At 40.7% G+C, this 12,222-nt stretch overlaps 1 long non-coding RNA gene across 1 annotated transcript; it reads right to left on the reverse strand.

The window, feature by feature from the left end:
* Positions 1 to 695: 695 nt before the first annotated feature.
* LOC112846264 (uncharacterized) lies at positions 696 to 3,360 on the reverse strand. Its single transcript, XR_003219162.1, has 4 exons — positions 3,148 to 3,360; positions 2,278 to 2,397; positions 1,185 to 1,958; positions 696 to 993 (listed from the first exon to the last, which is right to left on the reverse strand). It is a non-coding gene; the product is annotated as an uncharacterized LOC112846264 (long non-coding RNA).
* Positions 3,361 to 12,222: the final 8,862 nt, after the last annotated feature.

A 12,222-nucleotide genomic window follows, 5' to 3' on the forward strand; every position in this document is an offset into this window, starting at 1 on the left:
GCGGTAATAAGAGCTTGAGCGCTTGCGAGGCGAGCGGGTCTGTCCCACGCTTTGCTGTGAGACTGGGCTGGGCAGACATCTCCGAAATCATCGAAGCACTTTTGCAAAGAGGCTCTATGTTGACAAACCGACCAGAAATCAGAAGATTAAACCACTACATTCTCGGCTAAAAAATGAAAAACCCTGTTTGTGACACACAAACAGGGTTTTTCAAAGTTCAGTTCTGTTAGTTTCCACATGACGGTTGTTGGTGTGCAGAAACTACAAAAAAATGGCCACCAGGCCAAAGCAATGGTTTTGACTCGATCAGCGTTAACCCCGCCCCCTGGGTTTGATGGGTGTGGTTGACAGATAAAATTATTTCATGGTGAGAGCTGAAGGAGTCAACTGTGCCAAAATGAATTAATTAAATACACCATTAAATGATTAATTTAATTTAATTCTTCAACATGCTGTAAACTGAGTCAATCTGTTTGGAGGCCTGTGCCTTCTCCATGGTGGCACTCTCTGAAGTACTTTGTGTGTTGCTGCCAGAGCAGACCGTCACATCTGGACAGTTGTAGATGGTATCTACTTTGTGGCTTTCCATGGAGATCATTTCCTCTCTTGGGCTGCTGGTCTGGCTGGACTGAAAGACGTCCACGCTCTCATAAACATGGCCAGGATCATTGGAAGACGAGGCTCTAGACTGAGATAATGGCAGTGTTCGTATGACCTGAACATTAGATGCTTGTGCATGGAAATAATGAAGTAAAATTTGTATTCAGTCATATTATCACACCATGTACCAGAAGTAACCTTCCTAATTCTAGAAATGAGCAGGTTATATGATAAATATCTGTTACCAAATACATCTTACCTGGTAGGATTTGTATTTTGTTTTAACTAAAAAGAAAGAAAATGCTCCGAGGATAATTAATACAGAAACAGGAATAAGTATTCCTTTTAGTATGAGTTGTTGTGATTTCTCTTCATCTTTAGTAGATTTGAAACCTGCAGATATAAAAACATAGTTTCAATTAGTATTTTTTTCCTTTTCAGACATAAAAATAAAATGACTTTTATGATAACAAATAAAATATTGAATTATTTAAATTACAGGGAAAGATAGAAAAAAATATTCAGTTTATTTGTCAAAAATAAAACCAACAGCCTGTTATTTAAATGTAATACTTAATACTCACACATTAAGTTTTCAGAAGCTTTACTTGTGCTAACATGGTTGTTGCCTCTGCAGACCACAGCTCTGTTCTCAGTGAAGATGGTGATGTTGACCTCACTGAATGATTTCTGGGATGTTTTGCAGCCGTCTTCATCACAAACAGACCAAAGCGAATAATCCTGGATGGAGCAGTTTACTGTGATACTGCAGAGTCCAGCAGACTGTTTGGAGCCAAGCTTTGACATTATAATGACAGGTCTGGGAACCATTTCTGTAACATTGAGCCAAACAGATAAATTAATGATTTAATGCAAAAAGAGAACTGACAATGAACTAAGTGATTATAAAATTGTAGGCTATATGATGCTGTGGTTAAAGACAACAACCCTTCAGCCAAGGAAATGTAAAAGCTGAATGTAAGGTAAATGCTACCAAATCCAGAAAAATATAATATGTAAAATAGATTCATGCACAGGCTAAAGACAAAGTTCTCATTATAACTCACCTTGAACAATGACTTGATGTTTCTCTGACATTGTAATAAAGTTTTGGCGGTATGAGACTTCGTATATCCCAGTGTCTGTATCAGCCAGGTTATTAATACACAAGGAGAGGTTCCCAGCACTATAAACCACTCTGTCTGTGTAATTTGGATTGATTTCTGTATCATCAGCAATAAATATGGTGTTAAATTTCCATTGACCACTTTTGTATGGTGGCGGTTTCCTGACATTCAGACACACTGAGCTGTTTTTCAGTTGATAATATGTCGTTGTTGGGTCCTCTGCCATGAGACCTTAAAAACACATTAAAACACATTATTACACTTTAAAATCACAACATGCACACAATATATATATTGAAGCAGGTGTACAATAAAGGAAATCACTTTGTAATATTTTGTTTTGCCACATTAGGCTGAGAGTAATTATTTTTATTACATCATCACCCCCCCTCCCCTTTCACTTATTAAACTTTGCTTTAATCATCACAGTGACAGTTATTTTCCTAATGAAATCTCTGATACATATCTTAAAAAACAGATTCAAATAAATAATAAATAGAGTACAGTTGAAATTAGATATGCTAATAAAAAGGTATTAAATTCACCTTACCTGTGACAATCCAGAAACTCAGAAGCAGAATCATTTTTAATCCATCAGAGTTTTGAATGGAAGAAAAGTGGAATTCCTCAACAGGAAATCTGCTGTGACTGGTTTCTCTGGTGCAGCCAGCTATGAATGCAGCAAATATGGCAGGTGTCAGATAGAAGAAGAAATCCTTCAAAGCCCATAGAGCGATACATCATCTGCTGGTTCGGAGAAAGAATAAAACTCTGCCAAATGCAGCTAAACTACACTTATATTAATTAATGATGATCTGGTTATTTCTGTTCATTCATGATGTTATGATTCAAATACATAAGGTGAAGAAGATATTAGGTTAGACCTTTGTGTGTGCGATTGGACGTTAGCATGCTGTGTGTAGCACAGAAACATTAAGACTGTTCATTTGATTAGAGCAGGAAATAGTTTCCACACTGAGGGAGCATTTAGGACGAAGAGTGGAAAGGCAGACCCAGATAACATGTCTGTTGAAGTACTGAGATAAAAAAAAAATAAAGGACAGGGAATAACTATGGGAAACTATGGGTTGTTGAAGCAAAGTTGAGAAGAGAGGTGACAATCACTACAGCTGTACGGTTTGCAGACGATGGCACTTACAAAAAGACAGGAAGCTGAGCTGAAGATTTTCATCAGGAGTCAGCAGAATGGACAGGATTAGAAATGAGTACATCAGAGGGACGGCTCAGGTTGAGCAGTTTGAAATCAAAGTCAGAGACACAAGGCTGAGATGGTTTGGACATGTGCAGAGGAGGGATAGTTGATATACTAAACAAAGGATGTTGAAGATGGAGCTGTTAGGAAGGAGGAAAAGAAAAGGACCACAGAGAAGATTCATGGATGTAGTGAAGAAGCACATACAGAGGGTTGGTGTGACAGAAGAGGATGATAGGGATGAAGATGGATGGAGTCAGATGATCCTGTATTCACCAGATGTTTGAAGGTTGTTTGTGTTGGGTGGCGCCCATTAGTATTTCAAACCCTTTGCCTTCACCTCCTTGTATCTCATATCTTAGAGATTATTGTCTCACCAGTGAATATCTGAGGCCAGGTAGTAAGAAGATTCCCTACAATTCTGTAGGAAACAATTTAGAACAATTTAGGACACAAAGAAAAAATAAAAACTAAACAGAAAAACATAAACATTTCTGGGTGACATTTATGATAAATATGTGAATGCATGTTGTTTTGTTCTGCAACATTCTTTAAAAACAGCTCAAATATTATTTCAGGATTTATTTAGTGCACAGAGCTCAACTGTTTGACCCAAGTACTTAACATTTTATTTCGGAAATACTTGATTCCCTGCAGATGGATTGTATATAGTTTTAGTTGTAGTTTTGGTATTGTTCTTCATTTGTTCCCTCAGTGTTTCCTGCTCATGTGTCAGTTGCCCTTTGTTAACTTTATTGTTGTGGCTGTTTAACTGTTTAGTTTTTAATTCTCATTTCCTGTTTTATTTTGGTAGTCAGTTGTTTCTTGTGTCTGTATTGAGTTTTACTTCTCTTGTATCATCAGTGTATGACTGCTTTATCTGTTTATTTCTAAGTGTCATTTTTTCACTGAAAAATCTAAAATTTTCAGAGACAATCAAAGGTCACAAACACTGCAAGTGTTTAAAAATGATTCTTCATTATGGAGGAAAGATGAGGTCACATCATTCACTTTTTTTTTCAAAATGAATTTTCTACAAACTTTTTGAGATTCTGGGCTGTTTTAATCCAGATTAAATGTTAAAACCTGCCATTTTCCTGAATGATGACTGGATCACTTTCTGTTATGAGTGAATTTGTCCCTTTTTGTAAATCACCTGCAGTTACAGATGCCCCCACTAGAGGTCATGAATACTCTGTCTGATTCACCTGCTGCTGTCGTATTGAAAGTCAGGAGAGAACTACACTTCACAGGTCAGGGCCAGTAAGTTGTGAGGTGGGGTGTCAATTGTTAAGACCAGCACATCCCACAGATGTTCGATTGGAATGACATCTGGGGAATTTGGAGGCCAAGTCAATACCTCAAACTCATTGTTGTGCTCCTCAAACTGTTCCGAGATCATTTTTGCTTTGTGGCAGGAACTGATTGTCCTGCTGAAAGAGGCCACAGCCATCAGGGTTTGATTAGGTAGGTGGTAAAAGTAACATTCATGTCCATAGATGGCAGAACCTAAGGTCCCCCAGGAGAAAATTTCCCAAAACATCACACTGCCTCCGCCGGCTTGCTTTCTTTCCATAGTGGATCTTGGTGCCTGGTGTTTCCCAAGTTATCAACGCACAAGCACCTGGCTATCCACATAATGTAAAAGAAAATGTGATTTATCAAACCAGCCCACTTTCATTCATTACTCTGTGGTCCAGTTCTGATGCTCACAGGAGTGTTGGTGGTGGTTTCTGTAGTGAACAGAGGTCAGCATGGGAACCCTGACCAGTCTGCAGCTATGCAGTCCCATACTCAACAAACTGTGATGCTCTGTGTGTTCTGACACCTTTCTATCAGAACCAGCATGAACTTTTTCAATAGCTTGAGCTACAGTAACTCGTCTGTTGGATTAGACCACCCAGGCCAGCCTTCACTCCAATTGTGCATCAGTGAGCCTTGGCCGTCCATGACCCTGTCACTGCTTCACCGCTGTTCCTTCCGCAGACCAATTTTGATCGACCACTGCAGACTGGGAACGCCCCACAAGAGCTCCAATTTTAGAGATGCTATGACCCAGTCATCTAGCCATCACAGTTTTGGACTTCACAAACTTAACTTTGAGAATAAAATGTTCACTTTTCCTCAATATATCCCACTCACTAACAGGTGCCATGAAAAAGAAATATTCAGTGTTATTGAATTTACCTGAGAATGTTTATAATGTTATGCTGATTGATGTATAATCCAGCATACATGCCAACAACATAACTCAGTGAGATAATCTGCACTGCACACACTGTTGATATTTTCAGATCAGATAAACATGAAAAGAAAATCCACATGTATGAAGCCACAGCTCTTCAGTAAATATACAGTTTGTATCGTGGGTGTGTGTTTGAGTGCTCACACACTTAACATGGTTATATTAACATTTTAACCAATAATCTCAATGAAATGTTTGGTTTATGATACAAAATATAACACAGAGGACGTCATTTAGAGAAACACAGGGAGAAAAAAACATTTCTCACCATCAGTGTTTCCATGGTTGACTGTACTGAGCACTAAAATAATGAATGAAACATCATCAGACATTATACAACTGACAAAATCACAATAAATATATAAACTCTGGCTTTTTAAAGGTATATCTTCAGATGGCACAGTTATTGCTTATCATCGAATGTATGTGATACTATTAGCTGTCAAACAGGCTGGAAACATGAAAAGAACTTTAAAAAACATAAAAACTAAACTAAAACCTAAAAATTATTAAATTGTGTACAGTGAATGTAATGTATGCAAACAACAGCAGTGTATCTAAGTTTAAACAGTCACTGTTATGCTTTGTTGAATAGTGGTGTGCGATACTGCATATTTTGGTATCGATCCGATACCAAGTAAATACGGGTCAGTATCGCTGATACTCATACTTTTCAATAAATAAGGGGGATGCGTCATTTAATTGCTAAATCTCAATCTCAGTCTCAATCAATCTCAATTTTCATGACCTTAAGTGTGTTTTGTGATGTTTCCTTTTTTATTATTAAATAGTTAAAACCCAGGACATAATTAGGACAAAGTTTATAATTAAATAGAAAATGCTTTATTATTGTGGCGGGGCGTGGTCTGCGATGCCGCTGCAAGTGAGATGAACTCACCTGCCCGGCATCTACAATCACGCCTCACTGGCTTAAAACCTGTGCTCTGCTTGTGTTGTTGTTGTTGTTGGTGGTGGTGATGTGTACAGCGGGAGAGCTGCAGTCATTGAATGTACTGTTACAGCAGCCGTGTGATTATTGTAAGAATAAATGATGCTGCGAAACATTAAAATGCCATCGGGTGAGTCATGGTGGTTTACAGTGGGTCTTAAACCCAGGAAGGAGTACGCGGTAGACCGAGGACTGGGCCAGCAGAGGGAGGAGCTGGCGCAAATGGTGGCCAAGCTGGTGGCCATGCAGCGGGATCAGACTGAGTGCCACCTGCAGAGGATGAAGAATCTGGCGGCTCTGATCTGGTCCTGCTCGACATCGCTGCCCCTGCCCACAACCTTCGACTGCGCGGCGCCCGTGCCGGTGTTCTGGGAATCCATCCTACCTGACAAACCAGCCTACCCGTTGTTTCTGCGCATGCGCACAACACGAAAGTAAGTGGCGAACCATCCTACCTTTGTGAATATTAGCTAGAAAAATACTCTGATGGCTAAAATTAAGTGCCAAACCATCCTACCTTTGTGAATGTGACCTACAAGCATACTTAAATGGGTAAAATGAAGTGGCAAACCGTTCTGGCTTTCAGAATATAAGCTACAAGCATACTCTGATGGGCAACGTTAAGTGGCAAACTGTGATACCAACTTAAATTTGTGCTGGAATTACTCTGTGACAGCAGAAATGTGCATAAACTACTTATGGTAGGACGTTTTGCCAAAGTAGGATGGTTTGTCAGAACACCGGACGCCAGGGTGGGACTAGTCCAGCCCGTTCTCACTCCCGAGGCATAACAACCTGACGTTTTGTCACGTCCCGCGGCATTCCCGAGGAACGCGAAAGGTGACCTTCCACGTTGTTATGGTACGCGGCGGGTTCCAGCCCTGTATTACAGCCCTAAACTTAACCTTATCCCTAAGCCTAACCATAACCTTATTTGTAACCTTAACCATAACCTTATGCCTAACCATAACCGTATCCCTAAGCTTAACCATCGCTTTAATGACGTGAAATAGTGTTTTCCCAAGCGATTTTAAGGGAAAAAGCGAAAATGTGTATATTGAGTCTAAACGGTTCTCATGTGTCCGCAGTTGTCCGATGTCGTCACGTAGGAACGTGTTGGGTGCCCGAAAACGTAATATGTTGACGATTTGTCACCTAGCGTAAAATGTTACGCTTTGGGAGTGAGAACGTGTTGGACTAGTCAGTATGCAGCCTGCTGCCGCACCCATCCCCACTCCTCGGGTGAAAGTGGCTGGGGCCCAGCAGGTGCCTGCACCCGTCCCAGTGTTCTGATAAGAAGGTCCTACTTCGTGAAAACATCCTACGGTAGTGTAAATTGTTAGTCGTGTCTATCAATCCGTGCTACCTTATCACAATATACTACCTTACGTGGTTTATGCCTCCATCATACATATCTATAGGTAGGACGTTCTGATGGCCAAATCACAATACCAAACAAAAATTAAACAACGTCATCACTCAATTAACAAGTATGCAGTGCAATATTACTTTCTTCAACATAACAATGGAGCGTGGTGTCCACTAACTGCGGGAGGACTAAACTGACAAGGTTTACGCTGTATGCCAGTTTACAGAAGTTTAGAAATGTTAATCAGCGTCTAAGTCAGGTGACATAACTTAGACACTTTAGGGGTTGTTAAGTGTTTTACATATTATTTATACATGAGGGGGGTGGGGGAGCAAAGTGTGCCTGCTCTGCGCTGACACAGCAGCGGCGAGTCCAGCGACCTGGCTGCTTCTTTGCCAACACCACTGCATTGCAAACAAGAGCGGAACTTAAAGAATCAGGCTCGTATCGATCCGATACTGATACCGACTTGGTATTGATGCAATCGATATTTGGATCTATCCGCCCAGCACTAGTGTTGAAGCTGTCAAGTAAACAGGTTAAAGCAGTGATACACTGTAATTGTCACCAGTGAGAAACATTTTCCTTCATCACTGCCATTCAAACAGTAAAGGTGTGTATTGTACTCACAGAATAACCCCAGCAAACAGAGCAAAGAGTGCCCCATCCTCACGTCCAGCCCTGCACGCTGATCTGCATCTAATCTCAAAGTGTTCGACTTTGCATTGATAATAAATGCAGAACAAAGAGAAGCTGCACTTAATGTAGATAAGACCAGAGTTTATATTCAGCTCCTCCTTCTATCACCTCTCTGTGCTTCCTTCCTTTTACACCAACCTGAAATAGCTCCTGTAGCTTTGACAGCAGCAGCTGTGTGACCTGTTCTTTCTCTCTAATATACAGAGATGCTCTGCTGCTTAGTTACTGACACACTTTGCAGGTCATAGTTTTGTCTTTGTTGTCGTGTCCTGTGGATCCTGCTGGAATTTTCTTCTTCTACAGACTGAGAGTCTTCAGCCAGTGTTTTGAAATATTCATTCATATTCATGGTGATACAGATGTCATCTCATCCCCCTTTGTCACACTCTTACACTTCAATATACTTTTAGTTGGTCACAGGTAAGGGGCAGAGATAGCTCAGTAGGAAGTGTGTTTGTCCCATGGTCAGAAAGGTGGAGGTTCAAATTCACCAAACGGATGCTCTGAGGTACCACTGAGCAAGGTATCATCTCTACAGAGGACTAATTTCCTATTGGATTAATAAAGAACACATTATTATGGAAATTCTTTTCTTCACTGAGTCAATATGCAGACAGACAGACTCATGGAGTGCAGGCGTAACTTGAAACTAAACTAAAACTACATGTTCGGGACACTGGGGCTGCACTAGTAATCTAGCACTGTGGGCATATTCCCCAGTGGTTTGGTGCAATTTTGGGCCGATGGGCAGGTATAATGGGCTGCTGTGCACCAGCTGTACAAGCAGTGACAGCAGCCCATTTGTTCATTTTCACTACTGACACTAGATTGCTCTGTGTCAAATCTCTTAATGCGACTGCCCCGTCCATTGCCTTCGCTGTGTGCAGCTTATAGAAAAAAAAATAGTGTGGAAGAAGTGTCAAAAAGGTGGAGCTGGAAAGATGAGTAAAACAATAAAAATAAAAATAGCAAAATGTGTCAAATTAACAGACATAGCTGTGAACACTAGTAGCAGCAACAACCAGTATCCAGGCCTCACAGTATCAAGCGGCTGCTGCTGGTAGCACCAGCTGTGGAAGAACAGACTGAAGGACATAATTAAGAAGGGAGCCTCAGGGTGCCTGATCTGGGGTGAAACCCTCCATGCATGGTGAGGAGCTTCATTGTGTTGAGTGTTCAGTGGCTTCTATCTCTCTCTGCAGGTATTTGGTGGTTGCAGCTTTCCTACCAGCCTCTTTGTGGGTCCCATTTTCCTGTGGGACTTCCAGGTACTTGTAGCTGTCCTTGAGGTCTTCAGTGTTGCCTTCTGGTATTTCGATCCCCTCAGTTCTGACTACTTTCTTTCTCTTCATTACCATCTAACTACACCTCTCCAGTCCAAATACATTCCATAGGTCCTGGTGGTGTGGATCCATGAATTGATGTTTTGTTAACTCCTGTTATACAGCTTAATGTCATCCATGTGGAGGAAGTGGCTGACGATTCCACCATTCCATAGTCGGTGTCCATAGCTAGTCTTGTTGATGATCTCGCCAAGGGTGTTCAGGCATATGCAGAAAATGTGCTAGATAGATCCCACACTTGATGGTGATTTGTGCAATTGACTTGAAGTTGATTCTATGTTTGTTCACCACATCCCCATTGAAATCCTGATGAAGGCTCTAAGAGTCCTGTATGTATAGTTCTAAGCATTCCAGGATCCATGTGTGGGAGACTGAGTCATAGGCTTTCTTATTGTTCATTCAAGCAGTGCACAGGTTGGCAAGCCTTGTATTCCTCTCTATTCCTTTCTGTGCACCGCTCATGTATTGAGCCACATGCCTGTTCATATGCCTGATAGGAGCTTCCATGTGCTACTGAGGCAGGTTATTGTTGGAAAGGATAGGTAGTTGGATGGGGCCGGTCCCTTTTGGAGATCTTTGGGGATCAGGACTGGGTGTGTCTCAACTACTAGCAGCTGGTTCATTTGTGTGGCCATGCGCTCATTGAGTGCAGTCAGCTCTTTCAGCCACCAGGCATGACCCATATCAGGGCCTGGTGCTGTCCAACTCTTCATACTGGAGATCCTTTCTTTAATGTTTGCCACTGTGATGCTTACTGGCTCTTGTTCAGGGAGGTTGCTGTGGTCTTCTCTTAGATCCACTTGTAAATGAGCATTGTTATGGGTTGCATCCTTCTCCCAGATGCTCCTCCAGTATTGCTCCATCTCCAGTCTTGGTGGGACTGTTCCCATATTGTTCGCATGCCACTGAGAGCACACCTTGGATGTACATCAGTGGAGTACAGCTGGTTTATTCTCCTAGCATCTGTCTCTCTTGTATACCTCTTCAACTGACCAAAGCTGTGGTCTTTGCTTGGTGGTTTCCAAGGCCTCATTTATGGGCAGCTTGCTGTACTTCTAATGCATCCCTTTATTCATCGTACTTTTGTGCAGCTCCGATAGTTCGTTAACCGCTGTCTGCACTGCCTTGGCCTCTATTTAAAGTACAGAGATGACACAGATAAGCCTGCAGAATTATACCACACAGAAATACTGACAGTATTTAAAGAAAACTGTCTTAAAGTGCAAACACTGAAGGCAGCTGCTTTTCAGAGTGAGAAACAAGTTTTTCACAGCTTTAAAGTTTTTTTTAGTCCAGCATGTGTCATCACCACGATGACTTTTATTTTATCTGTTTTGACACAGTGTCATGCATATTTAATTGTCACAATGATAATTATTGCTAATATTCCAGTAAAGGCTTGATATAAACATGTATCATCCACACAGAGAGCAAAGTAAATTTCCGACTGTGATCTTTATCATAACTTCTTGTTAACTCTGTTAATGTACTGATAACATAAAATAAGACATCAGTTAAACGGACGACTTCATGAAACCACAGGCTGTTTCTCCTGTTTTCGTGGTGGACCAGACAGAAACCACGAGGCCTTAGTGGTGTGACTAAAACAGTCTTTTACACACATGCAGTGAAAAATTCAGCAACGATTCAATCATTGAGTTTATTCCAAACACTTTAATGAACTGAATTACTGCTGAAACACATAAAAACTTCTGTTGCTCCATGTTTATATGCTGTTTTTGACTCACTGAGAGTCACAGCTGTTGTCACTGATGTCTGTTGTGTTGCTCCTACTCGCTGCCCCAAGCTTTCCATGTATGCGTGTGGTCAAGTGTTCCCAGAACAGCAACACACCACTGAATATTAACTGTGTGAGGGCGTCTGCTTTTGAGCTTCTTTCTTCTGCTTTTAACTGAACTGTGTCTAGTTGTTAGGATGAGAGCTGAAATAACTTTTTACACATTCTGAGCCTGAGTAAAATGCTCCTAGAAAAGTTGTGTTATCTTATTTTCTTTCACATATGTTATAGTACAATGATGTAAACAGATCTGAGTACTAAACAACAGTTTTATACTTGTTGCACTGATGTCAGCTCTTGCAGGAGTTTGCTTTATATGGTTTAAAAACAGATGTGTGTCGCAACACTCTCACAGTATGAATGCAGTACTGCTTAACAACACTGGGTGATGCACGTCTCACTTTTTGCTGGTTTTTCAAGACTTGTTGTGACACTAAACAGGAAGTGATCAACTGGATGTTTAAACTGAAGCAAATAAGAAATAAACATAATTATTAATATATGTTTCAATAATTTCATTGATACAAAGTGGAAAAGTGAAAATGCAAACAGACAAACAGCAAAAAACCTAGAATATAATGAACTCCAAAACAACAGACCTTAATGTTTGTGTTGACAAGGTTTAAATCTTGATACATGATGACATTTTTTCTCCTGCATTAAGTGAAAAATGCGCATGACACTGTGTCAGTCCAGCCACTGATCCACAGCAAAAACCATCTAAAAGTAATCTCATCCATTTAGTCCTGGATAAATGTTATAAAAACTCGAGGTTCATGTTGTTGCGTTGCCTCCCACAGCTGGCTTTGCATGAACAGATCAGTAGGTGTCTGTGCTCATATTTGACATAAAGGTGAAACAAAGCAGAAACACTTTTAC

The sequence above is a fragment of the Oreochromis niloticus genome, linkage group LG3 (genome assembly GCF_001858045.2).
Source record: "Oreochromis niloticus isolate F11D_XX linkage group LG3, O_niloticus_UMD_NMBU, whole genome shotgun sequence".
Classification (NCBI taxonomy): domain Eukaryota; kingdom Metazoa; phylum Chordata; class Actinopteri; order Cichliformes; family Cichlidae; genus Oreochromis; species Oreochromis niloticus.